Here is a 21610-nt window from a genome sequence, read left to right as displayed (position 1 = left end):
CACAGCGGCCTGGGATTCGCCGCTCACCGAGAGCAGCAGCAGCAGAAACATTAGGCGCACAAAGCAGCGGTGACCTCTGGCCCACATTTAACTGATACGAGGCTTGTTTTCTCGGCCGTATCAGCCCTGATCAATATACAGAATTACAACACGTTTAGCCGACGCTAGACGGCTTCTCTGTGAGTTAGCGGTGGCTGTTGCACATCTGCACACGAGACACTTTAGCTAAAATGTCTGTATATAAATGTCTGTACATCACATGTAAATTGGACTGTAGTGTTTTTGTCATTTTTTACTTCTACCTCATTTTTATTCTTATGTCTATGTCGTGTTCATACACACTACAGACCCAACCAGCATGAGTTCTATGTACTTTGGGATGTATTTACTACATGATCAGACTTTGCTTTTTTATCTTTACGTGTACATTAATGTTACCAGACCATCGCTGAATAAATTTCAGCAAAAGAAAAGAAGAAGGGCTTAGTTTTAGGGTCGAGAAGATTTGCAAGAGTCACAACTTCAGTGCAAAAGTTAAAACAAACAAATATTCAGTCAATTATTATTCACTTTAACTCTTTGTTAAAGAGTCTATGTACAAATATCTCTTGTGGAACGAATCGTATGTGCCATAATGTTTTTAAAGCCAGAGGAGGAAACTATGACGAAAGAAAAACTCAAATACGTGATAATTACAGTAAATATCTTATCTGGTGAATCGGTTTGCACTTCATACCGACTCCTCGATTGGAGGCTAAACTCCGGAGAGACGTGCTAACAAGGGGCTTTGTGTTCCAAATCCACAGGCCGGGATTGTTTGCAGTTGGTACAGCTTCGACTTGTTGTCCTTTGCCGTGAGGGATAATCAGCCTGTGACCACTGTCACCAGAGTGTTTATGACCTGCAAAGCGCCGCTCTGTTGTGTTGACTCTGTCGGCAGGGGGGCCCGAGTGACGCCTGACTCCCGGAGCTATTAAAAGACACTTTCAGATAAGAGAATCTCCGTGTGTTTGGAGTTCGGTTTAGGTTTGCGGATTCAGTCAGCGACGTGGGGCAAACTACCAAACCTTGACAGCCACGTTTTACGTACTTGAAAGCAGATGTGCTGTTTATTTATTGTTATAGGGGAAGTTAGCATTGAGTAGAACAATAGTGGGTTTTTTTTTTTCCCAGGTAGCCACGACAAGCAGTTTTTATAAGACAAGAAACATTTTGTGCAGGTGAAGAAATATATACGAGAGTGAGAAAAATCACAATATTTTACAAGATGGACTGAATGGATTTCCCCTCAGAGGGCCGTATATCTCATGACTTAGACAGGTGTGTTGCGGTGACTGTGTGCGCACCGAGTCTCTGTTCATAAAAGTGTAAAAGACAAGAAGGGGAGAAGGAGAAAAGGCACCCCTGTCTGTCCATCTGTTTTCTGCATCACCGTGGTGGGATCACATTATCCGTTGTGGGCTCTCTGGGAATTTCATCAGTCTGTAACATCTCACTTATTCACACATCTCCCCGGACTTCACCGTGTAGACCTCCCCACCCCCTCCACTCCACCCGCCCCACTGACACCGCACTGACCCCGCACATCCTCTGGCCATCTTTACGGCCTTCTCCCCGTCTGATATCGTGCCTCTGCGAGACCTGACGGGACATAAAACTGTCCAAACCCCAGTTTTCACATTGACGCCGCTTTGCCTGAGTTGTCCGCGGCTCCGCAGAAATATATGCGTCCACATAAACACCGGCTACTGACTTTTCCAGCCGGGACGAAGCTAACGAGGTGCTCCGATCCAGAAGAGCATCAATAAAAATAAAAAACGAAGTGAAATGCTCTTTTTATTTTCTGCAGGGCAGCTTTCTGTTCTGCTTTTCAGTCCCAAAAATGTACTGACTCTTCCCAGTCTCATCCCCAACATCCCAATCAGCACCAGCTGTCATGATAAAGCGCTGGTGACTTGGTAGTGGGTATTTGGGGAATAGTGGAGCAGGAAGGAGGCTGAAGTGAAATATCATTGCTGTTTAACGCTGATGTTTCCTCTAGTCCCACCGGCTCATGGTGACCTTGTGATTTATGGTGCGGTGCCAGAGGAGCAGATCAGAATGCAGCTGCCCCATAGCTCCGCTAACATGTGTATACCAGACTCGTGCATGAGTTTCATGTGTAGCCGCTGGTAGTCGTGGTCGGACTGAATGTTTTCGACCGGAAAAATGAAAATAAACAAATGAGTAAATAACACTGCAGCCAGCTTTCTTTCTTTCTTTCTTTCTTTCTTTCTTTCTTTCTTTCTTTCTTTCTTTCTTGTGTGTGCATTTGCTGCTGTCCGTGAATCCAGCGATTATGTTTGTACAAATGTGACGCTTGTTGCGGCTAACTGGCTTTTCCAGCTCATTCCGAATGGCATGAAGCGATGTAGAAAACGAGCTAGATGAAGAGGATTAGGACCCGAGCCCGCGAGCGCTTATCATCTCCCGTAGCACTGGAGTGTAGCCATGGAAACAGGAAGTTAGAGGCAAGCTTCCAAGATGGCCACCAGCTTGTGAATGGGCGCATTCCTCAACGGCAGGGTGTCTGCAGCGAGGAGGAGGGGCGGCAAGTGTGTTTACTTCGAAAAGGGACTATATAAATAGTAACTGCTGCTGTTTTAAGGACTTCCTGTCACTAGGTATTCCATATAACAGTAGTTAAATAAACAATCGGTTTCCCATTGGGGAGGCCTTGTCTATACTGAAGTGGGCGTCTGCAGCGGGTTCAATCCAGGACTCTGGAGTGTGGATTTAAAAGCCCCAGACTGGAGTCATGGAGCTGTTACAGGTCACCACACTCTCTTTCACTCGCACCCCGCCTGGTCATATAACCTTCACACACTCAGAGTGAGACTGAATTTCACATTCATAAGGGTTTTTTTTATGTTTTTTTTTCTCCGAAAGTAACTTTTCAATGAGAACTCCTTATTGTTCAGTTACGTGAGCATGTGGTGCTCTTCTTTTATGATCTAAATGGAGCATAATTCACTGAGTCCAAAGATTTAAAAAAAAATTCTTCCATATATACTTACTTCTGTAATATATTTGCAAATTTGTTTCATTTTCTGTTCATAATTCTACATCCCAAGACACAAATCGGCTTGTCTGTTCCCGTTGCACACAGGCAGAGATGGGACAGAAAGCTTTTGTGTTTTCCACTTGAAATACTTTTATCATGATAAAGCATTCAAATATTATTGATCTACTAAGAAGGTGGTGGGATAAAAGAAGTTTGGACTTCCTCCCACTCCTTTTCAGACATGTAGAATATGGAATTTTCAGTTTATGCTTATTTTTATTTTTCATTTTGTGCTATTTATGTTCATTATGTCCATTCATGCATGATGTTTAAACTATACTAAACTAAACTTAACTAAGCTAAACTGGATTCAAGGCTGTTGTAAACTCCTCTGTGAGTTTTTCTTTAGGTTTCAGCTACACCTTTTAAGCTTTAACTTTAATTTGGCTAGAATTATTGGTAAAATAAATATAAAATATCCTGTGCATCCATGCAACATGGTTATAAAGACACACAAACTAAGGTCACTGAGGCCAAGTTGCAGCAATATAACAATATTAATGCTTTAAAATGCTGATTTTAGACTGCATCAGAAACCTGTTGAGAAGATGTCAGAATCAAGGATATCATCTACACACACACACACACACACACACACACACACATATAAATACATATAGATGTCAATACACAAATACACAAGCAGCTGGCTTTGTCAAAAGGGACACCATCCATCACGCCGGCTTTCTTTTAGGCAAGGCCACGAGGCTGTCAGTGTGCATTCCTGCGTGCGGATTTTTCAGCGCACATTTGTCAACTCCGAGGGCAGCGCATGCCCAAAATGTTTGGATGTTTAAACTTATCCCATTATGGCCTTTGGAAGCCGTCGGCATTCCCACAGGTGCTTAAACAATCCACAAGCGGAGGTATTAGTGGAGGCCTCCGGCAGCAGCAGCAGCAGCAGTACAGTTTATATCCTCCGGAGGATCTTCCAACGTGCCAGTGTGCTTGTTTGTTTTTCAGGGATTTGATATCCAAGCATGAGATAAAAAAAAAAAAAAAAAAAAAAAAAGCCTGGCATTTAACAAACAGAGTGGAGGCCGGGGACAGGATGTGAGGGTGTGATAGAGCGTCCGCTGCCCACATTTATTTTTCTCCGCCTCTGTCTCTTTCCACACAGACAGCGCCCTCATCTCGGGGGAAGTATTACTTTTGTTTGTGCGCCTCGGTGGTGGTCAAACACACAGGAAGATCCCATCAAACCCTCTTTCGCATTTTCAGACGTCGCAATCACTGCAGAGTATCACCAGATAATCAGAGCGGAGCCGCAGGACAACGCAGCAAGAGTAAACAAGGAAAGTACGTGTGCGCATCCGAGTTTATTCCCTGCACATGTGCTGTGCTGTTTTTAAATGTGCGTTTTAAATGCAAAGGATGCATGTTTCGTCTCCTCAACCACATCACAGCGATGACAGCGACTTATCAGTGACAAGACACAAGAGCTTTCTCGAGTCCGGTTTAAACCCCCGAGGAGCGACTTTCACCGGAACTGGATGAGCCGAGGGGAAATCTTGGACAGATGTGCAGAAAAGACACTGATGTCTTCATAATGATCCAAGTATTTTTTTTTTTCCTCCTCCAACTCATGCTATCTTATCCGGCTTTACCCGTCTCCTTTTTGTCCACCACCCCTCACCCCGTACAGCCACCCCCCCCCCCATCATGCCAGAGAGACAAACCAGATCCGTGAACAATCTGCTCCATCCCGCAGGCTTCGCTTCCCTCTCTGCTCCATAAATCGCACCTCCCCGGGGATGGGGGGTGGAGGGGGAAGACACTACAAGTGGGAGCCAGATAGAGCTGTCTGAAAAAGGCTCCTGTTTCAAATTAGGCTTTGCCGGACGAAAGTCCCCTCGACCCCTCAGAGTCGAATTCACGCACGTTTACCTGCGTCCTGTAATTCTGTGGACGGGTCAGAAGTGTGCTAGGACTCATGAAGCTGGTGTCGCGGTGCCTGTGGTCTCCTGATCAAGCCACTGAGAGGCAGTTTACAGGCCAGTTAAAGGCGAATAAAACCCTCTCTCTAAAGAGGCATATATTTCACGGCCTGTGCGCTCCCACAGTTAATGTCCCGGCACAGCATGAGTTCGCTGGACTTCCTCCCTCGTCCCCGATGGACTGAGGTCACCGCCGAGCTCTGGACTCAAAATAAAACGGAGTACGTCTACACGTGAAAAATCACAGGTTTCTGAGCTAAATGGAGCATTGAATATTACTCTGGTTGCTGCAGGGTACACAGAAATTAAGAGTCATCGCTCACTCACACTAAATGACTATTAAATGGACCAATTTGTTATCCAAACATAAACCAAAGGGTCATCTAGCTACCAATACTTAAAGGCTCCAAGACGGGACTGACTGAGCCTCTCACACTGAAATTCAACACATTATAAATGTGTTTAATGCAAACAGAATCATATAACAAGAGGAAAAAGACGAGATGATGCATTTAGTTTTGTTTGGAGCCTCACACACGAAGGAGAAATGAGCAGCTGGGACAAACTGGCTAAAAGAGAAACGCTTATACTTCTGTGAAAATGGACAGTTTGAGGTCAGGAGGAGAAGAAGCCGGCGAAGCACCAGCCGTCGCTGCAGGTGTAGCGTCACCTCGACCTTCTGATGTTTTCCGATAATGAGTAATGTCTCATTCCAGGTGCTCATAGGTGGACGTACTCACGGGGTCAGAGCAGCAGGGGAGCGTGGCTAACGCGACCCCGAGCTTCTCCATCGTGAAATGTCAAAACAACCTTCACGTGACGTCGGCAGCTGGAACGTCTGACTAGTGCTCCCTTCACCAACTCAACCTAAAAATAAAAATGTCCTCACGTTAAAGCAGCTTTCCATGAGCTTTCCAGGAGTACGGGATCTGAATGGACGACTCTTTTGTTTACAGCGACAAGACCGTGCAGGAAAGTTTTAATAAAGTCGCGCCGCATGATGCAAACATGCGATAGCCACACAAAGTATTTATTATTCTTACAGATGATGCAGCGGCTGCACACATATATTTACTCTAATGACAGAGTCGCTTGCTACTGAGCGGAGAGAGCTGTCGAGTCAGGAAAATTTAGGAGATAATGAGATGTTTGACTTTAGACACGACGAGCAGTCATTCGGCTGCGGAGGAAATTAATTATGGTGCGTGTTTCTTTGCTCATCTGGAAACTGCTTTCTGTTTTTTTTTTTTTTGCACATAGAGGTGGAAGGGTGATGAGTCCATTAACAGAAACTCAGCCACTGATGCAGCATTTCATGGTTTTAATGCTTTTTTAAGGCTTTAATGACTTTGCAGAGATGGACACACGTAGGTGACTTGTCAACTTTCCCCCCGAGTGAACATTTTGATTTTGAGGAATTCGCTCGGAGTAAATATTGATGGAGTTAATCTCTTCTGTTTTAATCTGGCTCATGGATATTAAGAGCAGCCTCTGCGGCCCCAGTCCCATCACCTCTGACCCCTCCTGTAATCCGCCTCTCCCATCAGCTCATTAAGCCAGAGGAGTTCACACCTCTCGCCATGTTGGGCCCAGCTGCGTCCCCCTCTCGTACCCAGGCCCGGACCCAAAAGTGTCAGGAAAGGCTGCCGGCTTCACAGGCGCGCAACAGGCCAGGCCCTCTGATCTCCGCCAAAAACGCCATAAATCACAGAGTGGAGGTGATGGTCCAAAGTGCTCATTAAAGGAGGCAATAATAAATGTGGGGAGAATGAAAGGCTCTCTCTACCTGTCAGCCTGCGCTGGTTAATGAGAGGAGCCTGTTGGACTTGACTAATGACTGATGATTAGGAAAACGGTAGATGGGGTGTTAACAAACATTTAACTATGGAGCAGAGGTCATAAATGTTTCACAGCGCCGAGCAGCAGAGTTTCCTGAGGAGGCATAAAAAGGCCCTGTCTTGATGCATTCATAATCACAAGCTCTTGAGTTTCGGCTTTACGGCCGCTCCTTAACGTCACGTCTACCTCAGCGGAGTTTACTCGGTGTTTAAACTTTTAAATGTCACAGAGAACCGCAGCGGCAGAGCGACTTTTGGTTTTGTTTAGCAGACTCTCACAGAACTTTTGCCCGAATGACGAATGACGAGTCTTTCTGTACTGTCATCAAACCGACAAAATAAATCTTCTGGCGATGCCAAGGAAGGCGCTCGCTGTAAAAATGTCTCTGCAGACTCGAGTCTGCGCTTAAAAGCTTTAACGCGCTCACGATGGAAATTGAGTTAAGAGCCTCACTACTGCAAAAAAAAAAAAAAAAAACACCTTTCTCAGGGATATAAGTTCCACACGGAGGTTGAACTTTTGACCATTTTATTTTTAAAGTCAATGTCCAAAGCAGATCTGACATCACTGCTTTCAAGCTCACAGAGAAAAAACAACTATACTCATCCCACTTTAATAATTATTTTCAAGTGTTCCATATTCTCAGTAAGACGTTTGCTGTGTGTCTGGTTTATTGGTGCGTTCAGTTTGTACTCAGAAGTCGGAATTTCCGAGTTCCGAGTTGGAAGTTTCGACTGGAACGTTCCCCGAAGTCAGATTTCCTACTCAGAAAGTCGTAGAATCGCCACTACCCTGAGTTGAGTTACCAAGATGGCCACCCTGTGTGTAAACAGTAATTAGAAGCTCCTGTAACCGTTTATTAGCTCTTCTGATTAGTTTTTGTTGCATTAAATTGGTCGTACAGACAGTAGTTTTCAACCATTTAAACTGTTATAGTGCACTAACATCAACTAAAAACAATAACCTGGTAAAACCAAAACAGAGCCAAACACCAATGTGGCAAACTGTGATTAATAGTGTATTCTTTTCCACCTTTAAATTAAACAATTAAAACTTCTTTTATAAATTTCTGCCTCGTGTGGTCTTGTAGATTTCATCACTGTAAATAATTCTAGTGAAAAACTCATGAGTTGGTCCAAGTTATCGGTTCGATTTAGAATTTGTGTAACTTAAACAGCCTAAATTTAGTTTAACATTATAGCAATAATAACATATCGATAACATCCGACTTCTGTAACCGGAACGCCGATAACTCTGGCGTGACATCATTCCCAGTGTCGTATTCCACCCTCCGCGGTAACTGGAACGCACCATATCTAATAGTGAAACTGAAAACATCTCGTGTTTGGATGTGGATTGACTGTAGATGTTAGTTCTTTGGGCTTCTCCATACATACGATCAAACATAATAATAAAAGGCAACCACATTTTGTCCTTTTTACAGATTCTTTTTGCACAATAATCTGCTCTTTTGCACTAACTACCTCAACCCCAATCTTGGCAATTATATTATACTGTATATCCAGTATATACTGACTGTCAGAGTGCTGCTATATTCTTGTATATTTTGTATTTCTTACCTAATTCTGTGCTACTGTGACAAGGTAATTCAGAAAACATTCAGAAAAGTTCGAACTGGAAACTTTCCACGGTTACATATCTGCATCAGAGTGAAAATGTGCATGTCCACATTCTTTCCGGAGCCCAGGAACAAGACACACGCAATCAAACAAACTCGTTGCTCATATTCATTACCTGCACCGGCCAGCTGCCGGAAAGCTAATATTGGGCTTGGTGGTTTGGGTGGCGCAGCGTGGATTAGGAAGCAGCGTGAGTGTGAAAGAGCTCTCTTCAGAGCCTTATCGCTTTGGCAGACTGAACCCCCCGCTGCAAGGTAACGTTCAGCATCAAACCAAAGGCAGCTTTCACCGTGCAGCCAGGTGGAACGCAGGGAGTCAGGCCATGAAGTCGCTAATGTCTGCACAGACCTCAGGTCTGTTAAAGCTACATGGCCACTACATGGTCTTTTTCTCCACCTTTTAAATAAGCAAAAAAAAGATGTCTGGAGGAACGCATGAATCAAATTTGTGTCTCTTGTTCTGAGTTGAGTCTGAGAACAGTTTTCTGCGTTGAAAATGAAATAGAAGTTAAGAAAGGAAGAAAAGAGAGTGAAGAAAAAAAAGAGGAGTGCAGGCCTGACTGGATTAGGAGAGGGCCTGTTTTTCCTCTCCATGTCAATGCACTCCTCGACCAGGATAGATAGATAGTGACGGCCTGCCAGTTGGTTTTCATTACGTCCTCTGCACTACACACACACACATACACACACACACACACACACACACACACATAAAAAAAAAAATGGCATCCCTCCCTTCCTCCTGCCCCCTCTCATCTGAACACACTTTTCCCTCTGAAGGAAAGGTACCAAATTGTTGCTGAAAGTGAAAAAAACATTGCCAGAGGGGACTTTTTTCAATGTATTTTTCTAATATCCTCTTCAGACTTGAAGTCTCCCCCTGCATGCCTTTTTTTTTTTTTTTTTTTTTTTTTCTCTTTTAAGTAAAACCCTGTCATGTACCCTGTGGGGGCTGTGCTGGAATGCTACTTCAATATAAGATCTGTACCTTTGCATTCTCGGTAATGCATGCCTACGTGTGTCCAAATGGGTCTCCACACGGGGGAGAGGGGAAGGGGGAAGGGGGAAGGGAGGGAGGGGGGGGATTCCAGTCAAGTATATGGGAACAAGGTGGAACTGTGCTTTGTTTGTTGCCCTCTGCACATACCACTGCAAAATTGAACAGCAATAAAATAAGGCACAGATGTGCATTACTGGCTCAGACTTCAATTGTCCACAAGCTGGGTGGAGGCCTGGTCACATGGTATTAAAAAGGTGGATGGTCTGACTTTTTCTCTCCCCCCCTTTCCCCCCCGCTCTCCCTCCCAAAGGCTTGTTATCTCTCCAACATGCTGTGCTGCCTGGATGCCAGCATAGCACGCCGATAACCACAACCAGAACATCTCCCCTCATAGGTCCTCTCACCCTGTTGGGCTCGAGTCACGCCATGCTACACCTACGGGAGCGCTGCGCTTCAAAGAGATCAAACTCGCGCACACATCAGAGCCACAGCAGGCTGATTTTTAGCGGATAAGACGACTCCTGTCTGTTTTTTTTTTTGTTTTTTTTTTTTGAGAAGCATTGCCCCTTGACCTTTTGGCTTTGACGCCGGCAAACTTGAACTGTTCATTATTTCAATCAATCAGGAACTCCTTCCTGCGTGCGCCTCCTGCTTTAAATCACTCGGCATTAGCCGCGTCGTTTGGAGCTGCAGGGAAATCAAAAACATGCAAGCAAGTAGTGGAGCAGCAAATATGTCACGCAGAGGAATAACAAAGGAAACTAACGGAAAAATCAACCTTAAACACATCGAGTCCAGACGCAGGCGCGTTCAGGATGTTGTTTGTGCGTGGTCCTGGTGATCACACTCAGCCAAACGGCGCTGCTGCTCTTGGTTTTTTCGGTGGCCGCGCTCCAGGCTCCAGGCTGAAAGGTTTCAGCTAGCTCGCCCTTATTGTCAAATAAAACCTTTTTGCCATCACGATAGCCCTACATCTGTTTCATTTCTAGTAAATGCTACGCTGCGTATTGACACACAAATCTCCAGGGACGTTCATTTATTCATTGGCTTTCCAAATTCTGATTTGTGTTGTGAGAACTGGGCACACGTTCAGATGCACACTTTTTATTTTATTTCAGACCCCCCCCCCCCCCCCACCCCCCTGCCAAAACTGGAACTGCAGATCCCAACAAGATGAAACCAGAAAGTCAATCCATATACTCTTTTATTATAAACAAGGAATTAGAAATGAAATGTATCTTGTGGAGATTTATGAAACTGAGCCTTCAGTGAAACGTTTGTTCTAAACTTGTTCCAGGTCACTACATAACACAATGCATTGTTGGATGAATTGTTCCCCTTTCCCCTCCGCTTTCTTGCCAGTACATCACTATTTAGTTTTCTTTCTGATCTCTTTGTGTTGCTGCTGTTCATAAAGTCAGGACGAGAAAGAGAAAACCAGAAGACAGAGCAGATTAGCATTTATTCTGCAGCTTTAGCCGAGCCGAGGAGGGACAGCTTGAGTCTGCATATTTTTCCAGATAGCATATCTACCTCTTTAACTCTGCCAGGAAGAGTTTGTACGGGACCCAGACCTTCAGCGAGCATCAGTCTTTTGATGCAAAGCAGAGCAATTACAACCCCTGCCTAAAGTGCAGAAGATATTGCCTGTCCAGGCTTCATCGGGTTTGACTCCACATCACAAGACCACGATGTACACGCTGCGCTCTTATCTGCTAGAACAGAGACGCTAAAGATCGGGATAAAGAGCTGCAGAGCTACTGGGATGAGAAACAGGATCGCTCAAATGACACACAGACAAGTAATCTCTACACTAATCACACTAATTAGTTCACTCAAAGGGAGTTTAGGTCAGAGTATTAGCCTGGAGGCATCCTTTTGCTTTTATCTCGCTGCTAGCTCTTAACGGGAAAATAAATCAGGCTTCGTTTTACACAACTTTTACTTTTTAGTTCAAATAGCTTCAAAAAAAAAGCTTTACACAACTTAGACTTTGAATTAAATAAACGTATAGTTTATAAAAACTTCATATGTGATGAGATCTGTATTTTTATTTAATTTTTTTTGTTATGATTCTTAATATACTGGCATACCGGTATATTCACTGTGTCACTATCATTGTGAGGCATGGTGAAAATGGAAAGGTCCGAAAAATGAAGTGGCAGAACAAGAAGACTTGTGCAAAAAAAATGGATGAGCTGTCTCCCGGCTAAAGCTGTCCCCAAAAATATCCCCAAACTTAAGCTTTTTCTGAATGAGAAAAAACACTGTTGCACGCAGACTACAGTTATTACGGTAGTCCATCGCACTGTTATTGACATTACAGTTTAAATATGTGTAAATGTGAATAAATATGTCAAAATAAACGAAACTGTAATTGTCCTTGTTTCTTTTCATTTCTCGATAACATTTAATGATTTTTTATTTATTTGTTTATTTTTAATCTCCGATTAATCTGTATTTCTACATCAGCAGGCAGCGCTAACACGGGCCATACTACTAGTGTGGGATTATTGTACTGTATATGTGTGTATATACATAAAAAGGGAACCTCGCATGATTTTTTTTTTCTGTGAGCAGTAGGTCCATGTGCAGTTGTAATCTGTTCTCAAGGAGAAGTTAAGCTATGACCCCATGACAAGATGTTTAGTTCATCAATAGCACCTTGAAGTGGATTCACACACGCTCAGTTAACACCAATAGTACAACTTGAGAAGAAAACATAGTTGAGGGTGAAGCATTTGTGTTCATCTTTGATGTAAGGACGGAGCGGCGAGCCGGGCTAAGAGTGTGTCTGTCTTTGAGAGTCAACCAAGCGAGTGGTGTGTGTGTTGTGAGCCCGTGGGCCCCAAGCTTCAGCAGGTTGCGACTGAGAGCTGCTGGTGCTGTGTGACCGTCCCGCAGTGTGAGAGCGAGGAGCTGGAATCATCCGAACCCCCTGCTGCAGCTCCAACATCTGCTTGCCCCACCATAACCAATCAGAGGGGAGAGCTCGGAGCCGTGACGAATCCGCCTGCTCGGTGATCTTTTCAAGGGATCCTGGTGGAGGGCTCAGAACAAAGGACAACCCCCGCCACCTCAAAACCCTCCTGCTGCATCCACCCTCTCCATCCTCCCCACAGCCTTCTGGCTTTGATATCTTAGACCCCTGCGTGGAGGAATAGCCTTCCCTGTTCATTCCCCCTACGCACCCCACCTCCATACAAATAATCCAAAGGATCATGACAGAAAAATGACGTGGGCTCCAGTATTCTGAGCCTCCTTGACATGCATCATGTTGCTCTTTTTTTTTTTTTTTCCTTCCCTTTCACAGGATAAATTGTGACATTCCCGTGCTGGAATCTGTAAGTCTGCTGGCACCTCAGTGCTCCGACCGTCTATCTCGTTACTCATCTCTTATCTTAGACATTCTTGCTTTCTTAACTTCGATAAACTCTAACAGCCTGAGGATACGCAGGCGTCATGCGAGCAGATAGCCATAGCAACAGCAGTTTGCTAATGTGAGATAATCAGACCACAGATATGTGACACATAATAACTATGAGTTACTCTGATAATAAATTACAGCCTTTGAGGCTGTTGTTTTGAAAGGCCAGTGTTGCATTTCAGAAGCACAAACAGGCTGTCAGGCCGGACCAGACGTCTCTGGAAGAGCCGGGGTCCAGACAGTCAATCCTCTGGCCAGCCCATCTAAGCAGGCTAATGACATGGCTCTCCCTGTGAACATCTGAGGACTTGGCAGAAGTGCAGAAGGTAATTATGTGATGGGGTAAGAGAGACGGAAAGAGGAGACAGAGGGCATGAGTGCATGCATGTGTATGTGACAAAGGGCCTGTTGGCGCAGTGGGTGCCCGCACAAGGGGTGACATCCACTCCATCCAGATGATAGGCCGTGACCAGCTAGAATTACACTGCGCTGAAATTGTGTGCGTACATTCCCCACCGCAGGCTCATTAGATTCTCTTTCTCAGGACGACTTCAAACAGAAGTCGACTTCGCCAAGCGCTGCTGTATCATAGCACATAAATCATCCTCAACTGATACGCGATACGTCTAATTCTCTCCTCACGAAAGTCCCTCAGTCTTTTGGCTTGTTGATGCTCTCTCGGTGCCGGTGAAGTGCCACCTTCAGAGGGTGATGTGGGGATTATTGCGTCGGGTAATGGGTCTTTCGGATCTAATTTGAAATTGATCTCCGTAGCATGAAATGAAAGCAGGAATCCTCCACAGCTCGTTGAAAAGGAGTCATTTGGAGAGATAACCTTAGAGTCTTATCTGATAAAGGTTCGTCATCGTAATAAGAACGTGAAGTGAGAACAAGCGACCAACAAGTGCACTGGTTGTTACTTTAATGGTTTGCCCCGCTGCAGCCTGCAGGGCTCTGGTTTCAGAGCAGATGTGCCCGGGTGTAGGAGATCACCTGAGGAATCCTCAGCCTCCTGGCAGGACCAGATGCCCTCCTCAAACAGGTGTCTAATGGCCATAAAATCAGGTTCGCTCAGTTCAGCGTTACCACTTGAATTTGCGCATTAGTGAGTCCACTCCCTTTCATCCTCTACGCTGTCACGTCTTATTTATCTAATTGGTGTTACTGGTGAAGAGGCACTGACCCGCCGCCCTTCAGCCCTTCCACCAACCTTCCTCCCTCCACCACGAGGCCCTGCCTCGGCCCTCTCACCGGCCCTTAGACCTCATGTCTCTGGCTCCATACGTGCGAGCCCGCTAATTTTATGCGCCTCTGCACACTGAACTCTGGTTAACCCCGCCTCCCCCCCCTGGAAATGATGAGCCTGACCACTGACAGATCAAACCTGGCTGGCTGCAGAAAGATTGAAGGGTGTAATAAAAACCAGGAAATCCAGTTTTGAGGTCTCATTCGACTGCAACCGTTTACACTTCGTCGGGGGACAGTTTCACATCTGTGAGAAGTTATCGCGGCAGAAATAACTTGTTGTGCTCAAGAATTAACAGAACACCGTGCAGGATAAGCTATAAGATACTTTGCCCGCTGCGTCCCTTTGATTTGCCAGCCGACTGCTGACTTCTGAGACAGGATTATCTCCCGTCAGTGAACTCAGCCATCGATGCATTGCTCACACCAAGGTGTTCATACAGAAAACCTCAGTGAAAAACATAGAAAAGCAGCATTTTCTTTACCTGTAATCCAGATACATCTTCAAACTCATTCCTGTAATGTATGTGACGTGCAGTCGGCACGAGTGAGGAAAACCGATGTTTAAGTTTCCAAAGGTTTTGTGTCTGTTCTTGTCATCATGTATGGAAGAAGCATTTGTGATAAACATTTTTTCCTATCTAATCATGGGTTGCACTCATGAAAAGTGCCAAAATCATTCCCGGACCATAAATCATGCTGGTTGTCAGCCGAGTATGAATACATACGTTTGTTTTTTTAAGCCCTATGCACACAAATTTACGCTTCATTGTTATGTCTCTGCTACTTTCCGTCTCACTCCACTGCGTGTCAGAGACAGTTTTAATTACTTTGCAGATTATAATGGATAATCAAAATACATTTTTAATACTATTCATCCCAGGAAAGAAATTACCAACGACTTGTCTTCACCTTTGCTGAAGGGTTGATTTAATGGTTTCATCCGTCTAAACGGGTGAATAGTTTAGCAACATCTCGACTGTGAGCTCTAACATCTGTCCAGACTTTGAGTTATAGCACATCCTTCATAATTCTTGAGTGACAAGAGGCAGGGGAAAAAAAGATTCGAAAAAAAAAGTCCCTCAACCCTAAATAACAGAGATGTTGATTCGCACTGGATTAGTTTTATCAGAGCATCTGACATGGATGATTCACGCGGGACTAAAACCCTATTTGAACAAGATTAGTTTTACCTGTGGACCTCTGGTAATTTCTAATAATCACGGAGGTTGTCTGTGATCTTCCCATCTGAATCAACATCTCTGTGATTTACGGGTGAGTTTTGTTTGATTTGCGTCTTTTTTCTGCATCTTGTCACTTAAGAATTATGAAGGATGCGGACAGCAAGTTGAAGGAAGTTTGGACAGATGTTAAAGCTCAGAACTGAGATGTCGCTCAACTATGAACCTGTTTAGACAGATGAAACCATTAAATCAACCATTAATGTGTTCATTTGTGGAGCTGATTTAAATACTTCCCTGGGATAAAAAGTATCACAAATGTATTTTATCATCCATTATAATTTTCAAAGTAATTAAAACTATCTCTGACGCGCAGTGAGGTGAGATGGAAAGTAGCAGAGCCATAACAATGGAACGCATATTTGAGTTAAAGTCAGAGTTTGTTTACCCCGTGCTAATGTACCACACGAAACTCAGATGTAGGGGGTAATATTTGAATCACAGGACGTCTTGAAGTAAAACTAATCCCATGTGAATAGGGCTTTCCTCTTCAGTAAACAACTGATGCCAGGTTTTGTACCAAATATTTGCCTGAATATTGATGCAAGCTTTGTTGCAAAGTCTGTAAAGGAGAAGAAGCTACGTGGCAAAATCAGAGAGTAATATTCAAGTGGCAAGCTCCTGGAAGAAGCTATGTTTACTTGCATGAAAAATGAAAAGCGTCTCCTTTTTTACAATAATGACACAAACAGTGGTGTCACCACGTGTGCAGAAATATATACGAAAAGTACGAGATCGAAAAGTCGTAAAGCGCAGACAGGAAGTGTGGAAGTCTGACAGGAAGAACGGCCCGGGTTTTACTGCGCGGGTCCTGAGAGGGAGTTTCAAAATGGAGAAAGCAGAGAGGACAAGAGCAAGAGAGGAGAAAGGGGGGAGGAGGGGGGGGAGTCGGCTGCCTGAGAAATGCAAACTGGCCCAGTGAAAGAGTTTCAGTCAGGAAGGCACAGTGGCTGGTGGGTAATTTATAGCACAGAAAGGCTTGTAGGGTGAAAAACATTATTTTAGCGGCCCCCACATCCTAATAGAAGCCAGATGTGGAGGGATTAACAAAGACTGGCCCCCCTCCCTCCTTCTTTTTCTCCCTCACTCTTACTCTCACCCACTTCTTTCTCTACCTCCCCCCTCCAGCTCAAGTCCCTACTGTCTCATTCTCTTCCCCTCTCTCTTTCATACTCAATCTCGGCCTCTCCCTCCGCTGCTCTTGCATATTTTTCCTTGAGAGTGCGAGATGCACTGGGAATACGAGAGCAGTCAACACTCTGGTTTTTGAGGTGAGACTTAGGAAAGCGTCACTGGGCCTTTCCAAACAGATCCTCTGTTTATCCCCCTGCTCCCTGCTCGTGTGCAAACGGGAGCTTTTGTGGTTGCTGATGTCACTTCAGTCCCAGGGGTTGGTCGAGGTTGCCAGGCCAAACGTCAGGCAGCAACAAAACAGCCTGGCATCGCTTTACTCAGCGCTATCGGGACGTAATTAGTTTCTCTTTGCAGTGGGCTCTTCTGGCCTGGAGAAAGGTATGGCTAAACAGTGGAGGGATACGGTTGCAATGTGGTGCCAGGACCTTCAAAAGCTCTTTACAGTCGTGAGGTTGTGGCGGCATAAAAAAAAAGAGTGCGATTACCTGGCTCAGCTTTAAAGAGCAACCAGTGCCACCAAACAGCTGAGTCATGCCAAAGCCTTTATCAAATGTGGGTTACAGTGAGATGAGAAAGTGGGACAGATGTTTCAAGTCTGTTCGAGCGCATTAATCACTAAAATGTGTCGAGCGAGAGGGCTGCCAATGAAAAGTCTCTGCGCCTCTTCCAGCTGAACGGTGTCGGTTCCAACGTCAACACATTATGTAAATTGAATAAGATTACTTTTCACTCGTCCCTTAACACTTACATCATCACCTGGGAATAAAAACGCGATGTTGCAACCCGCGCTGCAGCCTCACAAGACCTCTGGAGCTGGGATGAAGGGGCGTCGAGCCGGGGGCAGGTGCTCCATGGGAAAGTTTAATCTCCCGTGTAGAATTCAGGAGCTGCACATACATTTGTTACATATGTGATGGTTTTTTTGTGTGTGTGTACGTATGTGAGTAATGCACTAAGTGGATGCATTTGTGTTAGGTTGTGTGCGCATAAACATGCCCTTGTAACTTTATTTTGCTTAGCTGTGAATTCAGGAACTGACTTAGTTGTGTTCGTCCATTTTTGTGTGCACATGTGTGTCTCTGTGTGTGTGTGTGTGTGTGTGTGTGTGTGTGCGTTTGAAAGCAGCAGGGGCAGGAGCCCACAGAATGACAGCGGGTCTGTGGCGGTCAGAAACTCGAACCCTCTGATCTCGTCTCGGAGTCTCCTGCCTCCCAGCTGTCACTGTGCCTCTGGCATCCCACTCGGCCTCTCACCCCTCCCGCTCCCTTTGAAGGCGGCTACCCAGGAAATTGAAAGCTGTTTTCAAACAAAGACAAGAGACGAGAGAAGAGCACAGGCAGTGCAAAAAAAAAAAAAGGAGGAGGAGGAGGGTGGGGGCTGTGTGAAAGAAGGGTGATGGAGAGGTTTAAGGTTAAGATACTTCTTCAGTGAAGTAAATCGATTTTTTAGTTGCTGCAGTGATAAATCAGTATCGGTGTTAATCTGAGCAGATACAGAGGCAGCATCTACGCAGACACGCTCACAACGGAGGGTTTTTGAAAACCTTTAAGAACGTATATGTTTTTCATTTTGACACGTTTTCATGCAGAAGTACCTCTAGAGACGGAAAGGAATTTGGAAAAAGTTTTGCAGACAGATCTGAGTTCCCACTCATTTATTTTATTGCATTCGCTCTTATTGCAAGAGTGAATGTGATGGTCTGTTTGCATGTTTGCCACCTGTTGATTTTGGCCCAAGGTTCTGCCGTATCTCTGAACAGAGATGAACTGGAATTTAACTTCAAACTAATGCCAGGTATGAACTCATAAGTTCAGTCAATATCACAAAACTACTGCATCTGCACAGCAGCAAGGCAACCTTTGTGTGCGAGTCTGACTTCCCCTCAATCACCTTTGTGTGTATAGAATGACTCTTTTAGAGCATAAAAAATAGAATAAAATGTCTTTAGTATCACGAAATTATGAGGTGAAAGTAAAATAAAAACCCAATAAAAAAAATACATGCATTATAAGGTGCACTATTTTGCACAACTCAACATTCAAATAGCAGCCAGTGTAAAAACATCATTCTCACGAAACACAACGCCAGTCAAACAGTAAACAGGAAATAAATAGATATCGTACATGCTGTAAGGATGAGTTCAGCCTTAAATGTTTATCTTTGGCATTTTCCCCCCAAGAGAGAAATAAACTAAGAACAGCCACCGTTTAAAGCCCTGATTCAGGAAAGAGGAGTTTGTGAGTTTCAGAAAATACAAATTAATGTAATAAATAGCAGAGAAAGTTATGCTCACAAAGGAGCAATAAGAATACTCTTGGCCTTATAGTGCATGGATCATAAAACTCATTTAAGGAGAGACACTACAGGTTAACTAATAGATATCACCATGAAATTTCTCCAGTTGATTACTTACATAAACACAATAATTTTTTGTATTACAAGTTTTACAATTTGCATATATTTCCAGAACACAAATCTGAATAATGGCTAAAGTGAGGTTCAAAATTCTTGTTTCATCTTGTTAACTTATTAGATTTCCAGGTATTTACAGAGGGAATTTTGGATGTCTCTTTTTATCACTCCATACATCACAAAATACTGTCAACAGTCCAAAAAAAAAAAAAAAGTCATTATAAAATGTTATATAAATCAGGCTCTGAATGATATATGAAAAATCCCCTCAGTGAATACCTGCAGAATGGAGTTGGGAATAAATCTGGAAGGTTTGGTTTGTGTAAGTGCTACTGAAGTGGAGATTTCTGGCTCAGAGAAGCAGGAAAACTCATTTTGAGAAAAGGGCCTTTAAAGCTTTACTTTGCAGAGTCGTGTATATTTTCATTGGAAACTAAAACCAAATCTACTCAAATCCTTCACATGTATAATATCAAAATATCAGATTAAATTTTCAATAAGTTCATTCAAGTGTGAAACATGAATGATGAGCCATTGCTGATCGTCTCCTTTTACCAAACACAATTCACGGCCAGATGAACTCAGACGAGTCTGACTTCCCTTCTCCTCTCCTTCATCTGTCTTTTCTTTGACATTTCTTGCTAATTTGAGCTGTAATTTTCTGCTGGCATCATTAAATGTCCCCTCGCAGATGAACACAGACCGGCAGAATATCCAGTCACATGAAACTTTTGAATGAATTGTCAGAAATCGACACCAACTAATGAGAGTTTAGCTTCTGATCGGCCTTTCTTCTTACACGATTGGTTGCCACTACAAAGGATACAACCACATTTGGACCTGACAGACTTCTGCAGGAGAAAACAAGCTTCACAACGGTACCTCATATACCTCGGTAGAGACAAGGTTTAAAGAGCTACAAGCTGACTAAGAGTAACTTCAACCAGGGTAAAGACAGTTGCAGGGCGTATTATGCATGGGTAAAAAAAAGGAGATGTTGATGGTGTTTTTAAAGCAGGATCCTTTATCCTGTTTACCCTGCAACATTCAGCGTCTCAGGGAGAAAAACTCCTGTTACAGCAGAGTTCAGTTCATACGTTCCCTCCTCACGTCTCGAGACAATACAGACGTGTGCCAGAGCGCTGGGGTTCCAGTAGTTCTGCTGAGGTTTACACTGGAATAACATTTTGATGATCCATGTCTCAGAGGATGGGAGCCAGGCAGAGAGCAGATGGTTGTGTGGTTTGGCCCAAACAGCGGACAGCGCAGAAGACAGGCATGCAAACAGTGATGGACAGGTGGGCGTCACAAGGGTGTGCAGCAGCAGCCAGACTGGCAGTCAGATGGAAAGCAGCGAGAGGATTCAGACTGGCATCTTGGCACGAGGGGGTCAGACTGACGCACAAGTCCTCCAGCCAACAATAACGTCTGCCTCATTAGATCCAGACCACGAGACTGACCAGTTGTTCCAGAGGGAGAAGAGCTGGTGGAGCGCCGCTGGTTCGGGACTGCAAAGTTTATAAATGCAACAGATGAGTTAACACACTGTTAAATAACAAGGTGAAGAGCTTCGGTTTCTCTTTATGGTCGTAGGAAACTCAGTGTGGTTTCCTGTAGTTTGTGTCTACTGGAATAAGAGTGAGCATGTTTCAGCTTGTTTCAGCGTACATAAAATCCCATTTAGATCTGTCTTCTACACATTCTTGCACAGAATCAGACTGATTTTCCTCTTTTTATGTGCACTAAAATTATATTCACATCAATGCAAGTATCCATCTATATATAAATAAGTCTATGGTAGAACTACCAAATCAGAATATCATCCTGCATTTGGAGACATGAGTTGTATTTTTCTTTATTCTTCAGTGTCATCACTCAGTTGCAGCATTTCCATTACCCCTAGAAATGCGTGAAATCTAAATATTGTAATAAAAAACTGGTAATGGAAAGACCTACATTTAAAGAAAAAACAAAAAAAACTCTCAGCTATTGCTAAAACATTTTCATGCTCTCATACGGAAACACTTTTTTTTTGCAATTCCCCGTCATGAGAGATGATGCAGGGGGTCATGTGACCAGTTCATTTGAAGTCCATCTTCCTCAAAGTGAAGTCTCGCGTTTAAGAGAATTACGGCAGAATTTTAAACCGTAATGGAAACGGAGCTAGTTTCTCCTCCATCTGAAGTTTGTAATGAGTAACTGGTTAGAGGGGCATTCAAATGCATGACTCAGAACTCAGCTGGTGGACAGAAAGTCTTTACTTTCAAAAGCAGGCGAAGACAAAATCCAAAAATAACGAAGGGGAAAAAGTTACAAAGCACACAACTACCAATAATGACACAAAGAAGGAAGGAAACATGGAGACCAAATACAAAGGGAATAATGAGACGCAGGTGAGACGCATCAGGGCGTGGTAAAACAACCAGAGACAGAAACCACACCGGGGGAAATGAGGACATTAGAAATGATACAGTTACCAAAGAAAACAAGAAACGCCCAGAATCCATCAACGATTAAACACGACCAGGTTCTGCAGAGCTGCATGTGACGCAGTTAAGATGACATCTTCTGTAAAATGTCTGAAGGCCCCATGGGAGAACATGAAACACATCTGGGGAAAGAAGAAAAATAAA

The sequence above is a fragment of the Mugil cephalus genome, chromosome 9 (genome assembly GCF_022458985.1).
Source record: "Mugil cephalus isolate CIBA_MC_2020 chromosome 9, CIBA_Mcephalus_1.1, whole genome shotgun sequence".
NCBI lineage: Eukaryota > Metazoa > Chordata > Actinopteri > Mugiliformes > Mugilidae > Mugil > Mugil cephalus.
This window is presented reverse-complemented; position numbering follows the sequence as displayed.